Source organism: Malaclemys terrapin, chromosome 15 (genome assembly GCF_027887155.1).
Source record: "Malaclemys terrapin pileata isolate rMalTer1 chromosome 15, rMalTer1.hap1, whole genome shotgun sequence".
Taxonomy (NCBI): domain Eukaryota; kingdom Metazoa; phylum Chordata; order Testudines; family Emydidae; genus Malaclemys; species Malaclemys terrapin.
In genome coordinates this window covers 24,570,656-24,596,047 of record NC_071519.1, presented here as the reverse complement: position 1 = coordinate 24,596,047, position 25,392 = coordinate 24,570,656, and positions in this window count along the sequence as shown.

Below are 25,392 nucleotides of genomic sequence, written 5' to 3'. Positions count from 1 at the left end.
TGCATGCCACAGCAAGGCTTCCCGTATAATTAACTGGTTTGAATTGTCCTGTAGCCAGGCTGTGTGGTTTAGAGTTGTTTGAATGCTAATGGATTTAGCCTTTCAGTTCTGTGACAGTATAAATGGCCTTAAATGCCTGCTGTGAGTGGAAGCAGTGGGTGATATGAATCCACGGGTTGCTGTAAGGATAGTCGAGAGGGCCGAACTAATGGTGCTTGCTTGTTAATACTTCTTTGTTCCCTCTGATTCATTCAGCTCCTCCAAAAATGAGAGCCAGGGCAGCTGACATATCCATGTTCTTTCCAGTCTCTCTCTCCTAGCTGTGGCATGAACAGCTCCTGCATGATACAATCCCAGCAGATGCCCTAGCCCTGAAGTTGCCAGCTGGTTACCTTAGAGGGAGTACAGCAGAGAAGCCAGGCTGGATTTGGCAGTATGAGCCCTACGTGCTGATGCAGTGCTGAGGGACCACACACAGCCCCGCAAACTGACCCAGGATGGTAATGCTGGCAATGGAACACTGCTATGTTTAGCTTTAGTCAAAGTGCACCCTGGATGCTACACTAGCTACAGAGGCACTATATCCTAATTAACTTTAAATGCCTCACTCATAAAGCCGTCAGTGCCAGGTTCTAATGTCTGTACTTTTAATGATGCATTTGATTAGAAGGTAATTTTATTCACTTGACGCAGCAGGGCCTATTTGGAGAAGGCAGAGGGTTAGGTTGTGTATTTTTTCCACCTTTTCACTGATTTTTGTTGCTGTTGTACTTACGGATCTAATCCAACAAGGCAGCGTGGTCTGTCTTTCTCCCGAACTTCCTACACAGGGCGAGCTAAATGTAAGCAAGTGGCTCCATTTTGTTGCCATTTCATAGCCTGAATGAGAAGGTACAAGCGCTCTGCTAAAGGATGGTGGTTTATGTAATGTATTGTTACCAGGTGGCAGTTCACTCCCACTGGATGTTATAGAGAGGCAGGCACCACAGCTGGCTTCATAAACAAGTGTTCCATAATTTTATTTGAGCAAAAACATTTCTTCGCTGAAAAATGGTGTGTATGTCGGGGGGTTCATCGACAATAAACATTTTCACAGGAAAAGGTTTTTGATTTTTTTCCCCCCATAGGAGATTTCAAAATGAAACAAAATACATGTTTTGTTGAGCCTTGAATGAAAAGTTTTGGTTTGCTTCAATTTTCAAAAATGTTCCATGTTTCAAAAACCGAAAGACAATAAGAATTATTATTCAAATCTAAACGATACCAACTCTGTCTATTGGATTAGAAATGGAGATTTTCTTTCATTTACTTTCAAATCTTTCCTATGCAAAAATTGAAAGTTAAAACCAAAAAATGAAAATGAAAACTTTTCATTTGAAAATTTTCACAGGGAAAAAGTGGGTTTTTCAACCAGCTTTAAATTTTATGATTGCTGTTAACATCCGGAGCTAGCCAACGCTTTGCATATGGGTTAGAGTCATCAAATTTCATGCTTCAGGGCGTAAGCAGGATAGTTGCTAGGTCAGGAAGAAGGTTTTTTGCTGTATACTGTGTTGTATGGTGGCATTATGAAGTGGTGAGGAAGGGCACTAGTTTCCTCTGAAGTATCAGGGTTTGGCCAGTCTTGCAGACAAATATTGGACTAGATGGTCCTGTACTCAGATCTCTTAAATCCTCTATTCCTTGCTGTTAAGAGATGTAGCAAATCATTGTTACAGGTAAACATTGGTTTTTCTCTACTTAGTTCACTTTCTAGATTACAAGTTGTGCACTTGTACAGTATGGCTTTCATTTCAAGCTTTCAAAAGTTCATGGGGCTGTTTTCCTCTCCATTTTACAGATGGGGAAACTGAAGCTCAAAAAGATAGTGACATGGTCAGATAGGGTGACCAGACGTCCCGATATTTAGGCATTTGTCCCGATATTTTGCGGCACTCCAGTGTTTCCCCCCCTCCCCTCCACCGGCACCCCCCCCCCCACACACACACACATGTGTCCCGATATTTTCTTCCTCTCATCTGATCACCCTATGGTCAGAGCAGGGCTTGCACAAGCTCACACCTAGTTAGGGTCGGATCCTGGAATCGGATTTGAGTCCCGATTTCCAGTCCCCTCTTCTGCAATTTCTAGGCAGCTTTGCCTCTCAGCATCACGTGAGTTGATACAAACATTTCCCTTAGCCATACAGAGCTGCAGCAGTCAGCACCGGATGGGTTACTTTCTGTCCGCGGTGATAGTTGTTACCAGACGTTTACATGTTTTGAAATGTTAAATCCAGTTCTCCAAATCATTTCATCTTTTTTTGGGTATCATTTCATAAGTAACATTTTTATTTTGTAACTGTAACTTCCCTCCATAACTTAACATCTTCCCTGGGGTCTGACTATACTTGTGTGTATTCTAGCAGCAGTTTTCTATGATGGAACATCAAGATTTGCCAAGTACATCCAGACCTACCTAGTGACTGCATTTGGGGCATCTGTACACTTGTTCAGCACCATGAAGTGCAGCTGTTGAAAGAAAAGTGGCAGCAGAAATCAACATTGTGGTGCTCCCTTCCCCCTCAGTGACTTCCAGATTAGATTTGTTCAGAGGATGATTTTACCTAACTGCTAAATCTACAAGATCTTTCTATGTCCTTTCCAGCCAGAGAGATTCTGCGGTTGGAACATGGCTGGCAATTTTTGTTGGCCCTACATGAACCTGTATGTAGAATTCACCTCACTCTCCCCAAGCTGCATTTTAGGGAGAGGTTTTCAAAAGCATTCAGTAGAGGCCTAATTCCGCTCCCCCTGAAGTCAGAGGTAAAACTTCTGATGACTTCAGCTGGAGCAGAATTGAAATTTTTCCCCATAATGTTCACCCTCCTTTAGAACGGTTCCCATGAAACACAGTGTGCAACTTCTATGCTAGGAGGCTGCAGAGGCCGAGTGGTGATGGATAAAGGAAATATCACTAACCAGGAAATGGAGTTCTCAGTTTGGCACTGAAAATTGATCGGAGTGGGACTGAAAGAGCAAAACACAACATTTGGAAACATTTGTAGGCTTTTGATCCAAAATACCAGCTTTCTGAGTAAAAACAAGATCACTCAAGAACTAGCCCCTTTTTTCCCCCCAGCAAATTTTGTTTACCAAAGGAACCCTGATAAATAGATCTGGTTGATATAATAATTTTGAAATGTTATTGAAAATTTATTTTAAAAACCCACGCTTCAGCCCTCTCGCCTGCATTTTTGTAGATTCATCCCCAAATTTGAAAACTTCATGAATTTCTGCATGGTCTGAATTTCTCAGAGAGTATTCTGAGCAGCCTCGATCTCTCATCCAAACTTTGTGGCTCTTGGCCTTTCTTAGAAGTCAGAAATCTGAGCAGTGTGAGATCCTGCAGGAACTTTGCCTGCAGAAACCTCTCAGGGAACTTTGCCTAAGTAAGTAATGGGGGAACAGGCCCTAAATGTCCATCACTAGATCCTAAAAGGGAGAGCTGAACTCACTGAGACAGTGAAGAAAGCCTGCTGGTGGTATACGGGGAAGGAGGGTTTGAAGTGGAGTTAATGGAACAGAGATATATCCAGCCTGTCAGCCGAGGAAAGAGAAGGGAATGTATTGTGCCTAATCCTCGTGGGATTAATTTTGACTATCAGACGCTTGATCTCAAGCCGTTTCTTAGGCAGCTGATCATGTTTCTGTAAAAGCTGTGTTTGAAAAGTACTGTTGTGATGCCTTAAAACAGAGGAAAGCCAAGCAAATGACCTTATATTGCTTTGCCTTATGTCATGCTCTATGATATTCTTTTGCGCTACTTGCAGATAGCTTGACACATTGAGGCAGACAACCCCTTATTATTAAATCTGTTTCCAAATGCATTCAGATTGCCCTTCACATCCGCCCCTGGTTATGAGTGGTGGCAGATTGTGGCTATGAATCACAGGCCCATCTAAACACACACTGTGGTGCCCTTCCTCCTTCCCTCCTCTTAACGAAGATTGTCATCAGTTTAGGAATCAATAAAGTGAAGGTTGCTGCCTTTTCCCCATCCCATGTGCTAAAGCATGGGCTGTCTCCTTCTGTGGAAGTGCATTAACATTTCAGGTTGCACCCTCTGTAATTCAGCAGGAGCAAGGAAACTGAGCCTACTAATCTGATTCTGCAACAGATATTATGCAACCATGTACCCATTAAGGTATGAAATCATAAGCTCCCACAAGAGCTAAGCGGAGTCAGACCTGGTCAATTTCTTGGATGGGAGACCTCCTATGAAACCACAGATGCTGGAAGGAAGTGGTGTTAGTGATTCTTTGCTCTGAGTCAGTACTGAATCATTGATGCCATATGCAGCTAAGGGCTTGCTGTGCTGCCTTTCAGATGAGACATAAAAGTATTGACTACTTACCCTAAAGATTTCATGATTCTTTGTGCAGGGGCAGGGTGTGAACCCCATTGTCCAATTTGTGTTCTGTCTCCATAGTTTCATCCTGGTAACTTCAACTGGACCTGGGATATGTTCATCATTCCCTGTATTAAACAGTTATATAGTGTTTCTGTGAACCATTGACCAGCTGCTGCATTTCACCCAGAGGTGGTTGCACCAGAGTGATGGGCAAGGTGCCAGTGCTGTGTATATATAGGATGGGATTTTCCAAATTACTCAACACTGATTTTACTCTGCTCCCACTGGAGCCAGCTGGGAGTTTTACAGTCAGCTTTGCTGGGAGCAGACTCAGGCCAACACTGAGAACTGTTGGAAATCCCACTTTACAATCAGATACTAAATTTACAAAACACTTTGAGATATGTTTGGATGGAAGGTGATAGAGAAATGCCAGATCATTATCATAATCATCCTGTTACTAAGAAGATAGGGATTGCCATCCCAGATCAGACCAGTGGTCCTTCTAGTTCACTCTTTGGCCGTGGCTAATGCCAGATGATTCAGAGCCTGGAATGTGCAAAGCCTCCATAGAGAACAACCAAAGAGAAACGTGGTCCTATCCCCAAGAAACTGGATGGATCATGAGGGCTTAGAGGATGATCTAAAACACATTCAAGTCAGTGGAAAGACTCCCATTACTTCCAGTAGACTTTGGATCAAGTTCTTTGTGGCTGCTAGATTTTTATCCTACAGCAGGTAGTTTAACTGCAGACGTTCATGTTATTCATATGCACGTCTAATCCTTTCTTGAAACCTGCTAAGCTCTGACACACTAATAGCTCGTGGCAAAGAATTCCACAAGTGGTTTATGAATGATGAGGGGGTGAGCTTTTATTTTTTAATTGGTGGCCTTTCAATGCCATTGAATATTCCCCTGTCCTTGTATTATGGGAAGGATACATAAAAGGAAAGCGCTAACCTCTGGTTTCCAGTCTTTATTTGTTGTACTTCTATCATTTCATCTCTTATTTGTTTCTTCTCTTAATTATTCAATCTTAATCTTTTTAATTTCACTATGAAAGTCTTTTTGTGTCTCTAATTATTCTTTTTTGCCCTCCTCTGTACCTAGCCCATTTCTGACCACCACAGAACAGGGGATTCAATGCGAGGGCGTACCATTGATTTATATAATGGCATCATAATATTTTCAGTTTATTGTTCTCGGTCCCTCTCTAAATGCAGCTTGCTCACCATTGTGCACTCAGTAGATGTTTTCATTGAGCTGTCCACAATGACGCCTGGCTGTTTTTTCTTGAGTGGTTGCAATTAAGTTTGAACTCATCAATGTGTGAGACTAGTTGAAATTGTTTCTTTCAATGTGCATTACCTTGTACCTGTCAGTGCTGAATTTCATCTGCCGTTGTGGTACCAACCTGCCACCTGCCTAAGATTATTTTGAATTCCTCCTCATCTTTTTATGTCTTGACTAATGTAAGTAGTATTGGATCAGCCACAAATATTGATGCTTCAATACTGACACCATTGTTTCCACATCATTAATAACACCAACCCCAGCACAGATCTTTGGGTCATGCAGCTATCAATTTGTTATTTTTTTTAAAAAGGCCATTATTGTCTGCTCTTTGTCTCTCAGCCCATCTCTAAACTATGATTGTTACCCCATGACTACCTGGTTTCCTTAGAGGACGTTGGTCTAGTAGATTAGGCCTCAGAACTGGCACTCAGGACAGCTGAGTTTTGTTTTTAATATATGGAGATACCCTATCTCCTAGAACTGGAAAGGACCTGCCTTCACTAGCAGGACCAAGTACTGATTTTGCCCCAGATCCCTAAGTGGCTCCCTCAAGGAATGAGCTTACAACCCTAGGTTTAGCAGGCCAATGCTCAAACCACTGAGTTATCCCTCCCCCGGTTCTGTTACTGGTTTTGAAGCCCTGGGCAAGTTACTTCTCCTTTGCCTGTCTTGTCTCCAGGTCCGAGATGGTGCCTCACTGCATTTGTCCCATGTGTAGAATAATGGAGCTTTGATCTCAGTTGGCAGCCTCTTTGTGCTACTGTAATATTAATAATAATTATTAAACTGAGTAACTTTATCAAAGACACGCAGAAAGTCCAAATGCCGCCGATTTGCCTTTATTCACTATTTTGTTGACTTCCTCGAAGAATTCTGATAGATTGGAGAGGCATGGCTTATTTTTACCAAAGCCACGCTGGTGTCCATTTCATGTTCACCTTGGGCTTTTAACCAGTTTACCGGATAATGAAGTAAGGCTTCCAGGCCTGTGATTCTGAGGCTCACCCCTATGTTAGTACCCTATGTTAGAAACTGATTTTAGTGACAGATTATATATTTTGGGGGACTCAAGGAGACTCAAGCAATGTATTTGAACTGGATATTTCTCTGGGCAATAACTGGGTGGAAAAAAGGTCTCACTACTGGCTTATGAGGTTACAAATCACATATTGGCTAACCCCCAATGGGGACTTTTTCACAGTTGAAACAGATGGAAGTTTCTAACTGTGTTGCTACCCTGAGTGGAGAATGTGATCTGGCTCATCCAAGGCAATTTTAATGGCCATGATATTGCTTCAGTGCCTTTCATGACTGGCATACGGTTGTGTGGGGTACCCTGCAAATGTCAAAATGGGGACTTATATTTCAGTGCTGGGCAGCAGTATAAGATAGACTATCACTCCCTTTCCTAAGATTGTGACTGCGACCGCTGCTTCCACTGAGGAGTCTCCTAAGAAGCAGAGATGCCCAAACCCTGGAGTCTGGATATGAATGTCCCCCAGCGGAATAGGGCTAGGAGCCAGCTGCACACTTTGCATCAGGAACTGACCCCCCCCCCAAAGTTTGGGCCCATTCCTGCTACTCCTGTGGACATCAAAGTTTGTAGGAGTTTGAGGGAAAATTAATGTGAATTAATGAAAGGAGTGAATGTAGAGGAGATTAGTTAAACCACATTAAAACTCTGTCTGGACGCTCTCATTCAGAATATAAAGGGACCTTACTTCAGCTGGTCTTAATTTACACGAATTAAGTAAACCAAATGAAGGCCACTTCAATTCTGAAGAAGAGTGTCCACACAGGGGCTTAATACATCTTAATTAATCCATTTTAATAATTAATTTAGATTAACTTTCTTGAGCGTCCCCATGTAGACAGGCTGTAGTGCTGCCTGGAGAGGCCTGGCATTTTTTTTCTCAGAGAGGAGGCTGAGGGGGCTGGTTGTTAAGAAATATCAGTCTTTAACGTCAGCCCTCGACATGTGACATCATTTGGAGTGCCCAGGCTGTTTCAGAAACCAGAGCTTTCACTTTAATATGATTCCCCTCTTGCTGCCTGGGTGCTGCATGCTCCAGGCAGTGCTGAGGCAGGAACTGGCATATTTTAAAGCAACAGATTTAAATCGGCTCAGTGACATCATTATTTATCCTGCAGACTTGGCCTCATTCTGGGGCATTCTGCAGGACCCAGTTTCCTGTCATCAACCCTCCTCAGTCTCCCCAAAATGGGGAAGCAGAACCCATCCTAAGAATGCCTGGTCAGGACTAGGGCTGGGCAGGAAACCGTTTTCCTGTCAGGCGAGAAGTTTTGAGATTTCAAAAAAATGTCTCGTCCTGCGTCAGGATGAAAATTTCAAATCTCAGATTATTTCATAGAATCATAGAATCATAGAATATCAGAGTTGGAAGGGACCTCAAGAGGTCATCTAGTCCAACCCCCTGCTCAAAGCAGGACCAATTCCCAGCTAAATCATCCCAGCCAGGGCTTTGTCAAGCCGGGCCTTAAAAACCTCCAAGGAAGGAGACTCCACCACCTCCCTAGGTAACGCATTCCAGTGTTTCACCACCCTCCTAGTGAAATAGTTTTTCCTGATATCCAACCTGGACCTCCCCCACTGCAACTTGAGACCATTGCTCCTTGTTCTGTCATCTGCCACCACTGAGAATAGCCGAGCTCCATCCTCTTTGGAACCCCCCTTCAGGTAGTTGAAGGCTGCTATCAAATCCCCCCTCATTCTTCTCTTCTGGAGACTAAACAATCCCAGTTCTCTCAGCCTCTCCTCATAAGTCATGTGCTCCAGACCCCTAATCATTTTTGTTGCCCTCCGCTGGACTCTTTCCAATTTTTCCACATCCTTCTTGTAGTGTGGGGACCAAAACTGGACACAGTATTCCAGATGAGGCCTCACCAATGTCGAATAAAGGGGAACGATCACGTTCCTCGATCTGCTGGCAATGCCCCTACTTATACAGCCCAAAATGCCGTTAGCCTTCTTGGCAACAAGAGCACACTGTTGACTCATATCCAGCTTCTCGTCCACTGTGACCCCTAGGTCCTTTTCAGCAGAACTGCTACCTAGCCATTCGGTCCCTAGTCTGTAGCAGTGCATGGGATTCTTCCGTCCTAAGTGCAGGACTCTGCACTTGTCCTTGTTGAACCTCATCAGGTTTTTTTCTGCCCAGTCCTCTAATTTGTCTAGGTCCCTCTGTATCCGATCCCTACCCTCTAGTGTATCTACCACGCCTCCTAGTTTAGTGTCATCTGCAAACTTGCTGAAAGTGCAGTCCACACCATCCTCCAGATCATTAATAAAGATATTAAACAAAACCGGCCCCAGGACCGACCCTTGGGGCACTCCACTTGAAACCGGCTGCCAACTAGACATGGAGCCATTGATCACTACCCGTTGAGCCCGACGATCTAGCCAGCTTTCTATCCACCTTACAGTCCATTCATCCAGCCCATACTTCTTTAACTTGGTGGCAAGAATACTGTGGGAGACAGTATCAAAAGCTTTGCTAAAGTCAAGAAATAACACATCCACTGCTTTCCCCTCATCCACAGAGCCAGTTATCTCATCATAGAAGGCAATTAGGTTAGTCAGGCACGACTTCCCCTTCGTGAATCCATGCTGACTGTTCCTGATCACTTTCCTCTCCTCTAAATGTTTCATAATTGATTCCTTGAGGACCTGCTCCATGATTTTTCCAGGGACTGAGGTGAGGCTGACTGGCCTGTAGTTCCCCGGATCCTCCTTCTTCCCTTTTTTAAAGATGGGCACTACATTAGCCTTTTTCCAGTCATCTGGGACCTCCCCCGATCGCCATGAGTTTTCAAAAATAATGGCTAATGGCTCTGCAATCTCAGATTTATGTATTTTTTTTTGTAAACTGAAAAAAAAAATGATTTGCTCTTTTTTTCTCTATTTTTAAACTTTTTCCCCAGTGTAAATTAAGCTAAATTTCAAAACTCAAAGTGTTTTGAGACGAGAAACCCAAACTTTTCATTTTAAAAATGTCAACACTTTTGAAAGTTTTTTCCAGCTTTTTTGGGGTCTGGAAATTTGTCAAAATCGACCCATTCCCATGAGCAATTTTGACAAATTGGCATTTTTTGGTGGAAAAAACCTTTGTGTTGTAAAATTCCCAACCAACTCCAGTCAAGACACATCAGCAGCATGCAGTGAGCTTAATAGGTATTGCATATTGCTACACTGAAGCCAATGCAATGACTCCCATTGACTTCAATAGATTTTGGACCAGGCCCTGATTATCTTCCACCAAGACGATGGAGTTATCTTTGCACATTGGCTTTCAGCTCAGTACCACTGCTCCTCTTGTTTGGGTCATTTGTTTGCCACACGAGGGCATATTAGTTCAAAGCCATTTCTCTCAGACTCAAGAACCCAGAAGCAACAGTGTCAACAACATGGCAGCATTAAAAAGCTCAAAAGAGGTCGAGTTGATGGGTGTCACTCCCTGAAAGCTCTTTGTCGGCATCCATCTTAGGCCACAGACCTACAGAGGGCTCCGCTTTGTCTTAATGGTTGAATAGGATTCTCCAGCTAAAACAAAGAAGGAACAAAAGCCTGTGTGTTGACATTGCAAATCTTATCACAATCTTTGCAGCAGGAAACGTCACACAATTTTTGGCAACTTTATACACTGGTTGTAGTTTCTCCCACCCCACCCTGATCACTAGAGTCATTTGGAGAATACATGAATAATTGATCATTGTTTTGCAGCAGAGGTTCTCAAACTGGAGGGAGTCCCCCCGTGGGGGGCCACGGAACATATTCTGGGTGCATGAGAGAAGCTTTAGGGGAAAAATAACTTACTGCATGCATTTTACCTGCAGCAATGAATAACTTCATACAATGCACAGTCAACCTGTGGAACTCCTTGCCAGAGGATGTTTTGAAGGCCAAGACTATAACAGGTTTCAAAAAAGAACTAGATAAATTCAGACTAGATAGACTAGGTCCATCAATGGCTATTAGCCAGGATGGACAGGGATGGTGTCCCTAGCCTCTGTTTGCCAGAAGCTGGGAATGGGCGACAGGGGATGGATCACTTGATGATTACCTGTTCTGTTCATTCCCTCTGGGGCACCTGGCATTGGCCACTGTCAGAAGACAGGATACTGGGCTAGACGGCCCTTTGGTTTGAGCCAGTATGGCCGTTCTTATGTTCTTATCTTCTTAGCAAAGCTGATTCCTCCAGACATATCAGGCCCTCTGATGGCACTGTGTGTTTGACTCTAAATGGCGCCATATCTTTTGACAGATTTCTGTTAAGCTTGCATAGCATTATACAAATCCATTTACTAACATGCAGTGTGCACATTTAATTGTAAGCATCGACCACAATTGTAGTTTTGCGTTTGCTCTTATTATAGTGGATTGTTGGTCTGTTTGAATCAATGCCTTACTGATTTAATATTTAGTGAAAGTTGCATGGGGTTTTTTATCAGTATAGGTACTTGGGTGGCAGGAGGGGGAACATGAACTACTACAGACACAAAAAAGGGGAAGCGCGATCAAATACATTTGGGAACCACTGTTTTAGAGGCATTTGTTAGAGCTATGTGCAATGGTCACATCAAAACCTGATGATCAGGTTCATTTGGCTTCGGGTTTGCTTTGAACCAAAGGTTCGGTAAACCGTTTTTAATGGGAAATGCATGGGAAATGCAGCCCGCACTATTGGGATCCAGATTCTCCCCAAGTTCAAAGAATTTGGGGTAGGGCATATCTCCAGAAACTAATTCCCATTTCAAGCAAACTTGAGCCCAGTGTAGAATAAAATGAGGTTGATTTGTGGTTTAGTGTCAAAATCGTGCAATGTACATGGGTTTCCTCAAGGTTTATATGTGAATCTAGGTGAAGCTTTGTTGTTTTGACTGAATTTTGCCTTCATTTTTGGATTCCGTAACTCCCAAGGCATTCTGCGCCCCAAAATAAAAAAAATCTGCACCACAAAGTTAAAAATCCTGCGTACAATATTTTAAAATTCTGCAAAATTCTGCAAATTTTATTTGTGAAATAAATGTGGAGCCTCCAGCATGGCATTGGGGAGCACAGGCCACTGGCTGCACAGTTGTGGGAGATCACTGTTCAGCTCCCCACAGGGACCCGGACTTAGCGGTGAGGCTGCACCCAACCCTGTCACAGTGCAAGGACTAGGCCTGCCTCAGAAACACCCCAGGGCCCTGCCTCTCCATGCCAGATGCACAGGCAGGCTCAGCAATGCGGGATCCAAGTGTGAAGAGGCTTAGTGTGGGGGGATCCAGGTGTGGGTTGAGAGGGCTCTGTGTGGGGCAATCTGGATGTGGGCAGCTCAGTGGGGGATCCGGGTATGGAGGGATCTGTATGCACTGGGGCTTGTTATGGGGTTCTGGGGGTCCAGGTGAAGGTAGTTGGGGATCAGCAGGGGGGTCTGGGTGTGGGGGACTCAGTGGGGTGGGGATCCATGTGCAGTTGGTTGGGGTTTGGTAGGGTGGGGATTGGGGTGCGGGTGGCTTGGCGGGGTGGTCCAGGTGCAGGGGAGTGGGGTTCATCGGGGGGGTTCTGGGTGCAGGGGGCATGAGGCTTGGAAGGAGGGTCTGAACATGAGGAGATCTGGGTGCAAGGGGGTTGGGTGGGTGGAGGAGCAACTCCCTATACAGTGATCCCTCCCCCTGCAACTAAAGATTGATGGGTGCAGGAAGCATGGGGTGAGGAATGGGGAGAAGTTGCAGCACTTCCTACAGCTGGGGGAGAAATCTGGGGGTGGGTCTGACATAGCCCCGGATGCCGTGCAGGGGAAGAGGAAATCCTGTCCTCTCCAACCCAGCCAGCACAAGCAGCGTAGGAGCCACCAGCCAGGTCTTCTCCAGTTCCACCTCTGGCCCACAGTGATTTACCTCTCTTCAGGCTGCACTGAGCACCCAAAACATACTGCTGGGAAGGGTCGTATGACCGCTCTTGTGGCTTCCCTTTGTGTCCCTGTCAGAAAGTCATTTTTCTGTGGGGAAGCAAAGAAATCTGTGAGGGACATAAATTCTGTGCATGTGAGGTGGTACAGAATTCCCCCAGGAGTAAGTCCGGCAACTCAGAGCAAGTGAGAGTGTGCAGTGCTATGAATCAAAGCCAAAGGAAATGTCTGTCTGAATCCAAAAGAAAAAGCACCAAGCTATTGGCTCAATAGTGTTCACAGAGACAGCAGGGAAGGATAATTCTTTCCACTGCAAGAATTACCAGGTGAAATTCTATGGCCTGGGTTATGCAGAGGGTCAGAGTAGGTGACAATGGAGCTCCCTTCTGGCTTTAAATATTTTCAAGTTTCATGCTGCTCTGCAAATGTGGTGAACCCATCTTTTTGTCTTTTCTTTTTGTGGTTGGCCAAAACCGTTTACCCCGGAGAAGAAAATCATTTGCTAAATTGACATTTACAAAAACTCTATTACAGCTCTTCCACTGCCCCTTCACCTTTTTGAGGAGGAACCAGACATCGTTAATTAATTTCACTTTGTCATTAGTACCTTCAGTGCAACTCTACCCTTTAAAATGGGCTGGAGGATCACAGGGATGATGGGTCAGGAGAGACCCCCAAAGAGATCTCTTGAGGTAGATGAATGGAACAAGGAAGGTTTACAGGCACATCTGCAGAGTCAGGATGGTAAGTTCGCTGGGTTAAGTGTAATTCAGTTGAATCCTCTCTGGACAGCATAAATCAAATGTTAATTACTAGGAGGGTTTTACTTGTATTTTTATTACTGTATTTACATTTTATGGAACCATCTGGGCCCATTAAAGTTTTGAAAGTCAGCTTAGTTTATGTAGAGGTTCCCAGAAGCTGGGAAAAAGAAGGCTCCATTGCAAGTGAGGTGGTGTGAGATAGAGGAGAAAAGCATGTTTGGTTGGAAACAGAACTTCGATGGGTCTCTGATATGGATACGCAAAATAATAATGGAAAAATCGAGTAAACCTTTTTTCATCTTCCGGGCTAGTGGTAACTGGGCTCAGCGTGTTGTGTCCCCTGGAGATGGACCATTTGTATCTGTAATACTTATGCCCAGCGAATCACCTTCACCTCTGGGATTATCCAGAGAAAAGGGGACTTTGCTAACTTGTTATGGAATCAGTGGTGACAGCTTGAAAAATGGCTAACCAAGAGCACAGAAGCTCTTCCCGGGCAGCTGGTGTAATGAGTCACTCCAGGACATCATTGTCTCCAGCCAATCCTGTCCGCGGTGACCTCTCAGCAGGGTGCACGCATTGCACGGTGCCTGCAAACTACCTAATATTTCCCCCCTCCTCCTGCTGCTCTTCAGCTTCTGTGGAGCCCAACTAAACTGCCTCCATGACAGACAGAGCTGAGGGAGTCAAGACCTGGGAACTGGGCAACCTTGTTGCTTGGACTGATGTCCCCACGATACCTCTCATTCACCAAAGTTGCTGGTTCCAGCCCAGATCAGGCAGCAGCTGCAAAGTTATCAAACGTTGGACCTTCTACTCCCCATTTCAATGTTCTCTTGTTTGGACAAGGATCTCACAAACTGATTGCCCCCTTCTCCTTCCCACTTGCTCCCATTCCAAAGCTACTGGCCTGGAAAGCTAGAGCTGAGTGTTGTAGATTGACTAAATTGTCTCCAGCTTGATAATGGTGGTGGTTTTCCCAGACTAAGCTGGCCTGACTTTCCACTCGGACTTTAATAGCCGTCTCAGGGCTGTTTGGCGAGATGTCAGCCCCATCAATCTGAATGACCAGGCATGACAAAGGTTATCATGCTAATATTCTGCTTTTATGTGACTTCCTTGATGCGGGGGGATGAGAGAGAATGTGTGAGTGTGTGTGTGTGTGTTTTGTTTTTTTAGTGAGAGCCTCGGGTGCCTTAATAAGCTGACAATAGAAACATCTTTTTTTTCTTCTGCAAACAAAACGTGCTCTTCATAACTGGATCCAACGGTCCCCTGCAGGTTTGAAGGATACAAAACAAAACTTATATTGATTTTGCCAGAGAATTGCAGTTATGTTTCCGCTATAAACATTCCCCCGGCACCACATACACCTGCGATTCCCATACTCCTCTAACACCTCCCCACCCCCCCGCACGCTATAATAAGACAAGGCCCCTTCCACGCAGCAGGTCTGTGAGTAGGAATTAAAGCCTGCCCAGCACTTTGAGAAGCAAAGAGGGGAGCTGCCCCAAAGCTGCCAAGCGTTATCCTAGTTATTCAAGGGTGGAAGTTTGGAATCCACGAACACAGAGACTGTCTCCCTTGGAGGATGCACCAGAAACCCCTCCAGGGGGGTGTCACTTTGCCACAGAGTGGGAAGGAGAGCGAGCAAAAGCTCACATTTCACAGACTTGACGTTGGCTGTGTGCAAGGAGATTCGGGCAAGTGAGGGGTGTTGTGCCACCTCTTTGCGCTGTGCAGTAATGCCATTGCCTTGTTTGTGACATTGTCACGTCTGGGTGTGGGGCATGGCATTGTACCCTGGGCAGATACCCACAGGGAATGGAGGCCCGTTTGTACTGCTCACGAGACGCACTGCCACACTGCGCTGGGTATTGGCTGTGTGAGGAGGGGGAGCCCTTCCGGGTTTAGAATGCAGGCCCCATTGCTGGTCATTCCACCCCTCAGCCTGCCCCCTGGCTCCATGGCCTCTTCCCGCAGCGACAGAGCATCGCGTCTGCTGCCTGATGAGCAGACGCTAGCATGGGTCTAAATAGCGTGGGGATGACCAATGTCACTCAGTGCAGGGGACAAATGCCTGGCTTGCGCTAATGTCAGTGAGGCCAAACCCCAAGCAAAAAGGGGGCTTTGTTCTAGGGGGATTTGCTAGCTAGGACTCCACATTGGGAACGCATAGGAGTGTCGGGCATGCAGGATGGTTTGGGAAGCTGGGCATAAGGTCAGGGTACTTATCATTATGTGCGTGTGTATTGTAGGCCCATGACCTTCCAGCTACTCCCTCCTCCTTTGAGAGCCTCTCTCCCCTGCCCGCCACCTCCTCCTCCTGGCCTTTGGGATCTGCATCAGTAGCTTCCTCCTCCTCAGCATGGTTTTGTTGAGTGTCCCAGTGCACAGTGCTGCATGCAACTGGGAACCAAACCTGTGCCTCTGTCCAGGTCTCTAGGCAGGGAGGGATGCAAGCTTCTCCAGGCCAAACTGGCAGGAGCCCCGCTGAGCTTGTCTCATTTCAAAGCTGCCCTCTGTACATCTCCCACATGCTGAGTTGGGGGCTTAGTAGTTACAGACTGAAATCCTATCAGAGCTGGCTCGCTCCTTTACCCTTTCCGAGGCGGATAATTGAGTGCTGTGGGGTGAGTCTTTCAGACGAGACCTTGCAAAGCAAGGGCATGTCCACCCTGCGCTAGACAGACTCTGTGACATTTTTCATAATGGTAGAAGATTTGCCCTGTTCTTCTTGGACAACATTTTCTCCCCTTCGTCCTTTCACTCTTGTGCTGCTCTCTGTGGGCTCGTGGGGTTCCTCTAACACCGTGGCTGGTTCTCCGTGACTCTGTAGGTATTCGAATTGAGCAAATAATTCATGCTGAGCAATTTATTCATTGAATTCATCCTGTTTCAGGTTGGGGAATGTCCATAGCCAGGTTGCTGTTTCCTTAAAAGTATTCCTTATTGGAAATGACTCGAGGAAGATATACGCGTATTGCAAACTTTTTAACAGTCAGGGTTAACTGCAAACCGTTCTTAATTCACTCTGCAAGCTGTGTTGGCTAATTTGGATTAGCCATACAAGTCACATGGCATTATTTCTGCCCCCTGACTGGATAAGCGTACAAGCTTTCCCAGTGCAAAATGCTACCGTTTGCCAGTGTAAAATGTGGTGTTCCCAAGCAGTCCCCCACATGGCTCTGAAATGGGCTTCCCGGGCACAAGCAGGGATTGTTCCTACCATTGTAGACTGTAAGCCCAGAAGGGGGCGTGAATGGGAGGGTAGCAAATTCATTTAAGAACTCAACCCAAGAGGTGGTTTGCTCAGCTCTAGCATCTCAAGTGCTTTAGAATCTGTGGGTGAGAGGAACTAAATCCATATCTAGTGCTGAGACGCTCTGCGTGGACGTCGATTTCTTTATCTGATTCCCCCAAACTCCCACCCATGAGGAACGCAGGGAAACTGGAGCTTTTATTATTCTTTGAAATGGCTTCCCAGCCGCACCTTTTCTTCCTGTCATCTCACAGCCCGTATCTGATTAATGACTGATTGTCCAGTCGAGCATTTCCCCTCTCCTCTGCCTTCCTTTCTTGCTTGTAGGTTTTCAGATTTTTTTTTTTTAAATTTACACCCGCAAATTGCTGATCTAAATGTTCAAAATAAATTATGCTGAATAATGGATGAAGACAGCTGCATAATTTATGAGGCCACAGGCCGAGTCAAAGCCATGTGTGCACTTCCTTCGGTCCCCGCCCCCGTGCCGGGACATGGCCTTTCTTCAGACAGAGCCACGGTGTTGGTACCGTGTGGGTTTCATGGACCTTGGCTTTCAGGAAAGATGATTGCTCAGTTCCCAGATGCCATTTGAATCTCTCATAGACCGAAAGCAGCTGCTTCATGTTACTGAGTTATACATATAGGGTATTTTGGATAGCCTAGGTCCTTGCACTTAACCACCAGGCCCTACACGCCTTCCTGGGAGCCCAGGGGTCCTGTTTCTCCAAGCGTTGTGCTAGCAGCCATGTAACTCCCCTCCGAGCACCAAACATAGAATCTGATTCCTTTACCTAGGTCTAGATGGGAACTGCCCGTTCCTGCTGCTGCTACATGTAGGGCCTGCATAGCTTGGGCCTGTAAGTGGCAGGGGAATAGGCCTGTGTCTCTACCTTCTTCACTGATGATGAACACTCTCACTGTTTCTTACCATCTAATTCTGATTGTGTTTTATTAAATGCCCTGTTTCACCTTGTGCTCTCTGGCCCTGCCGACTCACCCTCCCTCCCTCATTTAATATGCAAAACCCTCCCTAAGATCCTTTAAGAAGCACGTCGGCTTCTTCAGTCTCTGCCCAGAGACTCCCTTTCATGCTGGTGCGTTTCTTGCCCAGCTGGGGAACATCGCTGCAGGGAGACGATTCAAGAGCGTGAACTCCCAGCTGGTACAACTGACTGGCGTAGAACTGAAGAGGCAAGCGGCTTGTGCTCAATTCAGGAAAGCTGGTCCTCGCCTGCCACGGCAGAGATAACAAGGTTTAATTAGCTAACCTGTGATTTTCCCCTCTCTCTGCTGGTGGCGGGTGGACAGTTTGGTGGGGGATTGAGTCTTTTTGTCCTCTAATAATAATCTGTTGGAGTTCTGTGACCCATTCCCTATATGAAGCACCACCACACCAGCCCCACCTATTGGTTTACAGAGGTGTCTAGGGTGAAGTCCTTTGTATCTCCCGACCCCACTCCCCGTGTATTGTTTATATATAAGCAGACACACAACCACCCTTCTAGCACAGTGGCGTCCTGGTCTCTGACCAGACCCTCTATGCACTACTGCAGTACAAATAATTATTAACAGCAAGGCGAGGTTCAGATGTGGCTTTTGAAAATAGAGCGCACCCTGTGTTCACATCTGCTCTGCATGCCCAGAACAAGGTCCTAGTGGGATCCAATCGGTCTAGGCAGAGACTCTGCTGAGATGGTGCTGAAACTGGAATCGGTCAGGCAGCCCAACTTCATTGGCTGGCTTTGCAGAGTTCTATAAGGGGAACGCAGTGATCCAGGTGGCTGGTGATTCTACTTTAGCACATCTGGTAGGTGCTTGCATTTTTTTTGGAATAGGAGGATCTGATGTCTATCCTGGCTGTTGCCATGAATTTCCAAGCAGCTGTGGTGCTCAGCACAGTGACAACCAACAGCTCCTGGATATGTGTCAATATTTAACGAGTGGAAGGTGCTAGAGAGGTACAAAGTATTATTAGAACTGTGACCCCTTCCTTTTAGCATTTAATATCATACAACAAGTAGAGCTGTAGGGTCACAAGTAGGTACTCTGTTTCTGTCTTTTCCCTGCTGCTCTGGGGTCATGCTTCACCACCAAGCATCAGGTAGCATGCATGGCATAGGGTATTTATTGGAAGGGGATTTAGAGGGAGGGTTTAACCAGCAGTAATCACATAAAGACCAAATCCAGTACCCAGAAAGTCCAGGGCTTTCTCTTTTGTTCAGTCATCTATCTATCTATCTATCTATCTATCTATCTATCTATCTATCTATCTATCTATCTATCTATCTATTGCCATACACCCTATCTATCTATCTACTTATCTACCTACCTACCCACCCTCTCTTCCTCTTGAAGTATTCTCTTTCTTTATCTATGTATCTATTGATCTATCTTGTCTCTGTTCATTGATGTACCCTGTCTGATGTCTTAGGGTTTTCTCCAGTACCTATCACCATACTATCTAAGTTCTGAATTTTGACTATTTTCATCTTGGGATGCAACCTGGATAATAACGTTACTTCTCATGAATCCAGGTACTTGTACACAGGGATCCCTCTTCATAGCAAAGATGTGGTTGACTCTGCAAAGAAAGAGGGGAGAGGAAGGAAAGAAAAGAGGATGGATATGTAGAGAGAGTGAGAGAGATCATTTTTCTCCATCCGAGTTTATTATCCTATCCATTTGCCTTCATTTTTTTCCTGATGTCCTGTCTATCAGCCGCTAAAACCTAATTCTGTAAGAAATAAATAGAACTTGAGTAAATTAAGTGAAAAGGCTTCAGAGAACCCAATTACTCTCTGTCCCCTGGATGCTTGGGAATGGAGTTCATTTCCTGATAATGAACAAAACAGTGAGTGACAGCTTGGCAAAATGAGCCGTGTCTCGGTGCCGGCTTCATCTACCAGACAAACACAGAAACTGGTAGTGTTTATGAATAGATATGTACGTATATACGTGTATGTGTGTATCTATAGAAGCTTTCCCTTGGGAGAGCCACAATTTCTCCAATTCATCTTGGCACATGCTAAGCCCTGGTAAAGTTCCTGAGAGAAATCATGTTTATTATGAAAGCCATTTGTTAATAAAAATTGGAGCAGCAGCTCATTTAAAAATGGTGACAATCATAGAGCATAAAGTTGCCCAAGCATTTCTGTTCAAACTCCCCTGGTTTCATTTACTCAGAGCTCTTACCTTCCAGGTAGCAATTTTCCAGGCGTGATCTGGGTGGAGGATTTTGGAAAATGTTGAGCAAAAATGATTGAGCCCTGGGTGGCTTCTGGGCCCCACAAGAATGACTAAAAGGAGACAGGGAAAGGAATGTAAAAGAATGAGTGGTTGGAGAAAATCTGGTGCTTAAGAGCCTGGAATTCAGGAGATCTAGGTTCAACCCCTGCTTCTGTCCCAGGCTCTCTGTGTGAGGATGGGAAAATTTCATTCCCATTCTGTTCCCCATTGGTAAAAGTGGATAATAGTTCATTTCTCCTATTCTTTGTATGCAGTTTGGGGCAGGGACTGTCTGTTACTCTGTGCATGCACAGGACCGCACACAATGGGGCCCTGATTTCAGTTGCTACTATAATATAATGAATGCTGGTAAGTATAAGGGAGGAAAGTTCATCCTCTGTCATGATACAAGTGGAGAACCCAAAGTGGAGTACTAAAAGAGCCATTACATTTCAAACTAATTCAAGGCTATTCTCCCCTGCTCCCTCCCCCGCATAATTAGACCATGGAACTCATTTGCACTAGAGATTACTGAAGCAACCAGTTTTAATGGGGTTCAATAAAGCATTAGGTCAGTGTATATCTAGATTAATAGGTTTTAAGGCAAGAAGAAACTATTAGTTCATTTACTCTGTCATCCCCAATACAACACAGACCATAGAACTGCATCCAGTTACTCCTGTGTGGAGCTTGTTGAGAATACTGTGGATACCAGCTATGTTTACACTAGCTAAGATAAAGATGCATAAGCTTGCCACGTGGGTTTATTATTAAGAATTGTTCTAATATGGGCTCTCTTGAACCTTCCTCTAGAGTATCAGGTGCCAGCCATGGTCAGAGACAGGGTCCTGGGTTACATGGACCAGTGGTTTGAGATGTTTCTAGAGTATGCTCCTATTCCCTTATGCATGGTCATTTGAAATAGGAATGGAAATCCCTACGTGTGGAAGGTCTTGGCCAACTGAGCTTGTGTGCAGACGTCCTCGTGGTGTGTAGCATAATAGCCGCATGAGAGAAGGAACCTGCAAATCTTTGTTAGATCTGATATCCAGCCAGTGAAAGGCAGCTGCTGCTGTACAGTGTCTTACTTCCCCATAATCAATAACAGGAAGGAGGAATTGTTGGGCAACCTGTTTCTTATTACGGGCACTTAGGCAGCACTCAGAATGACAAAGAGCATTAAGTCTTGTACCAACTGCAGACAGCACATGTTCAACATGACCCTCGTATGCCAGGAAGGGATCCTGCCAAATTCCCAGATGCTCCTCATAGTTAACCTTGCTCTGAAGCCACAGGACTGTGGGAAGCAAAACGGGCAATCTTTTTAGCAAGGGTGAAGCTCCAGACACAGACATGTGGATTGGCTACAGAATGAATTACCTCTTTCCCCACCCTCCAAATGCCATTGAGAGCTTTTTCAAAAAGTGGGGATGAATCTTTCAACCAAGGGCAAGGAGAGGCCAGTAGACGTATGCAATAAAGTGGATAAATATCACCCAGTGAGGTGAGAGGCTGTGTGCTCTCAATGCAAAGCCCTGAGAGTCAGGACTCCTGGGGTTCTACTCCTGGCTCTGCCACCGATTCACTTGTTCAGTGCTTAATTTTCTTCATAAGGTTAACCCTTGAACAGACCTGTGATCACGCTGTCACTCTGTCGTGCTCTTTGGCCACTCAGAACTTCGCAGGAACAACAAAGCTAGAACTCAGATGCATTTCCTCCAGAAGTACAGCTTCCTGCTACCTGAGCGAGAGGGAATCCTTTTTACCCAGTAGCCGTATAGGGCCTTTGATACATATGTCAGCAGTTCCAATTCCATTCAGTAGAGGGCAGTGGTGCACACTAAACAGTTCCATGCAATAGTTATCCTGCTTCCTGGGATGTCTGTTATGAATGTTAATGAAGATCTTTGAGAGGCTTGGCTGGACAGTGGTATAGAAGGCCAAAGAATTTATATTATTTTATAATTCATCTTCCCTGGGCCCTTTGGATTGAACCTGACACTAACACCCAGTGGGCCAGCTGCGGTAGCAATAAGGACGGAGAATTTAGTGTCACATCCTGCAGTTATTGCCCATACCTACAGTCCTGGCACCATCCACTGAAGTCAATCAGCTGAAAGTGTTTGGAAGCGGAGCTCATGCCTCACAGTGCTGGATGCTTTCATTAGCTCAGTACAAACCACAGCAGTGTAGTTATTGATCCCACTGATCCATTCCCATAAGTAACATCGTTTGTAAACTTTTATGAGGGCAGAAATGGTAGAAAACCTAGCTATGCGATCTGATCTACTATGGCATTAAAAATATCCTTATTGATAGGGTCTAGATCTACAATAGGAGTGCTTTGCTGGTTGAGTTACTGTACCAACAAAGTGCTTCTAGTGGGGATGAAGCGTGTGTGTGTGTGTGTATATATATATATACACTTTATGCTGTCTGTGGGCTATGCAGTAGAGGGCAACATTCATACAAAGCCAGTACAGTACAGCACAGCCGGATTTTTTCAGAGCTGCCTGGGAGATTTGGATGCACTTTTAATTTTAATGGGAATTGGGTGCCCAGATTCCCTATGTGGCTTTGAAAATCCCATCCTGTAGGGCTGTGGTGTGTCCAAGACTCCAAAGAGGTGCATGTTGATACAGTAGATGCTTAAGTACGCTAGAGGAGAGCGGAGTCAGGCGTAAGAATTGAAAAACCAAGATGGCAACAGCAGTTACCTTTGTGAATTAGCTTTAATGGAGAATGCAGTCTAATGCTAGTGACTGCCTGCTTCCTACGTAAATGTCTGCAGTTTCTCCCCCGCCAGGCACCTGAGTCACAATTCCAAGGGCGTTCCCATAGTCCTTTTTGCAAACCTTCTTACCCTGTCCCTTTGTTCAAGCTCTATGCTTCCTTTTTCCCCTCTTCCCTTTCTTTCCCTCGATCAAAGGCGGCACTGTCTGGTGGAATAATTGCGCTGGGGATAATGCTGAACTACGAGATGGAACAAGAGCTATCTGATGCTTTCTCACATCTAGCCCTCCCCTCCATGGGGAAATTTTAGGCATGTTGGAGTGATGGCTTTGCATGAATCCTCAGCTGACGGGCTATGTGTTGGGGTTGACTGTCTGGTCTGAAATTCATTAGGAACTTTTGTGTTTGCAGCTGTCTCTCGGATTATAACTCTATTGATCCTGCCTGCCCATGACCAATGGGAAATATGTGGAAATGATGAAGCTCTTCCGAAAGGGAGTTCATAATCTTGCTCAAACAAAGCCAGGCCCCCAGAGGGGAGGATGAATAGCTTGCATGTAGCCTATTTGGAGATGATATGGCTATCACATCTTGTTCCCCTTGTTTTACTGGGATAGCATTCGATTGCCCCTGCCAGCAACAGCTTCCCTTAAGGGCTCCTGAGACAGCTAATCACTTGTCTTGCCCCATTTACTCAGAGGATAAAATACAGCTCGTCTAGGACCCTGTAGTGAGTCGGTGTGGCTCCCCTCCTGTCCAGAAGAGGGAGCCCACGTGCCGGCACCAGAGTGGGTGGGACCACCACCGCCTGTCCCCGCCCCCCGGAAGTCAAGGGGCGGGACAGGAAGTATAAAGGCCGGCCGCCAGAGCTCAGTTGGAGCCCAGCCACCGCAGGGAGTAGACGTGCGGCCGGGAGCTCCTGCCCAGGAGACCGTTGAAGACCCTAGCTGGCCTGAGCTACCCCGGGCCCGCTACGAAGAGGAGCCGCCGGAGCCCGCTCACGCCCGCCACTGGGAGAACCCCTGGGAACCGGACCCCACTAACCCTGAGGGTGAGACTGGACCCGAACCCCTCCGCCCCTGCTGCTACCCAGAGGAGCCGCCTGGGGACCGTTGGCCTGACTTCCCGGCAGAGCTACCGGACCTGCCACCGAGCCCCGGCCCAGAGGAGCCCATGCAGGTGGACTGGCCTGAGCCCGGCGCGACGAGCGAGGTAGGATCTGAGGGGGATCACGGAAGTGGCCCGGGGATAGCCGACCCCGGTCCGGCTGCAACTGAATGTGAGCCTATGTCAGTGTGTTGCGGTCTGGATACCCCACTGACCAGCAGCGGCAGCAACCGCTGTTAGGGCCCCGGGCTGGAACGCAGTGGAGTGGGTGGGCCTGCGTTCCCCCCTGCCACCCCCACTCACGGGTGGCAGGCATCCCCCTCACCCGACACTCGGCTACAGCAAGCCTAGGCGTGCCTTGCGTGGGCTTTGAACTATTTGCTCGCTCAGCCCCTGCAAACGAGGGCCTGAGCTTACCTGTGTTGGCCCGCCCTGATCCAGGGCCTGGCCTCTGAACTATTTGCTCGCTCAGCCCCTGCAAACAAGGGCCTGAGCTTACCTGTGTTGGCCCGCCCTGATCCAGGGCCTGGCCTCTGAACTATTTGCTCGCTCAGCCCCTGCAACAAGGGCCTGAGCTTAACTGTGTTTGCCCCGCCCTGATCCAGGGCCTGGCCTCTGAACTATTTGCTCGCTCAGCCCCTGCAAACAAGGGCCTGAGCTTAACTGTGTTTGCCCCGCCCTGATCCAGGGCCTGGGCTTTGAACTGTTTGCTCGCTCAGCCCCTGCAAACAAGGGCCTGAGCTTAACTGTGTTTGCCCCGCCCTGATCCAGGGCCTGGGCTTTGAACTGTTTGCTCGCTCAGCCCCTGCAAACAAGGGCCTGAGCTTAACTGTGTTTGCCCCGCCCTGATCCAGGGCCTGGGCTTTGAACTGTTTGCTCGCTCAGCCCCTGCAACAAGGGCCTGAGCTTAACTGTGTTTGCCCCGCCCTGATCCAGGGCCTGGCCTCTGAACTATTTGCTCGCTCAGCCCCTGCAAACAAGGGCCTGAGCTTAACTGTGTTTGCCCCGCCCTGATCCAGGGCCTGGGCTTTGAACTGTTTGCTCGCTCAGCCCCTGCAACAAGGGCCTGAGCCTAACTGTGTTTGCCCCGCCCTGATCCAGGGCCTGGGCTTTGAACTATTTACCCGCTCAGCCCCTGCCATAAGGACCTGAGCCTAACTGTGTTTGCCCCGCCCTGATCCAGGGCCTGGGCTTTGAACTATTTACCCGCTCAGCCCCTGCCATAAGGACCTGAACCTAACTGTGTTTGCCCCGCCCTGATCCAGGGCCTGGGCTTTGAACTATTTACCCGCTCAGCCCCTGCCATAAGGACCTGAACCTAACTGTGTTTGCCCCGCCCTGATCCAGGGCCTGGGCTCTGAACTATTTGCCCGCTCAGCCCAGCAAGCAAGGGTCTGAGCTAACTGCGTTTGCCCCGCCCTGATCCAGGGCCTGGGCTCCTGAGCTTTAACTGTGGTTGCTCCGACTCTGCACCAAAGAGCCGGAGTTTCAGGACTAACTGACTGCTTATTCCCAGAGTAGTGAGTCGGTGTGGCTCCCCTCCTGCCCGGAAGGGTCGAGCCCCGGCTAGGACCTACTACAGACCCTGAGTAGAGGGGACTATGGTTAATCAATGGGAAATGAGAGCCCATCTGCAGCACTGTCGGTGCTGGGCAGCCCATCTGTGAAATGGGATCGTGTGGGCATAGAAACCTGGGA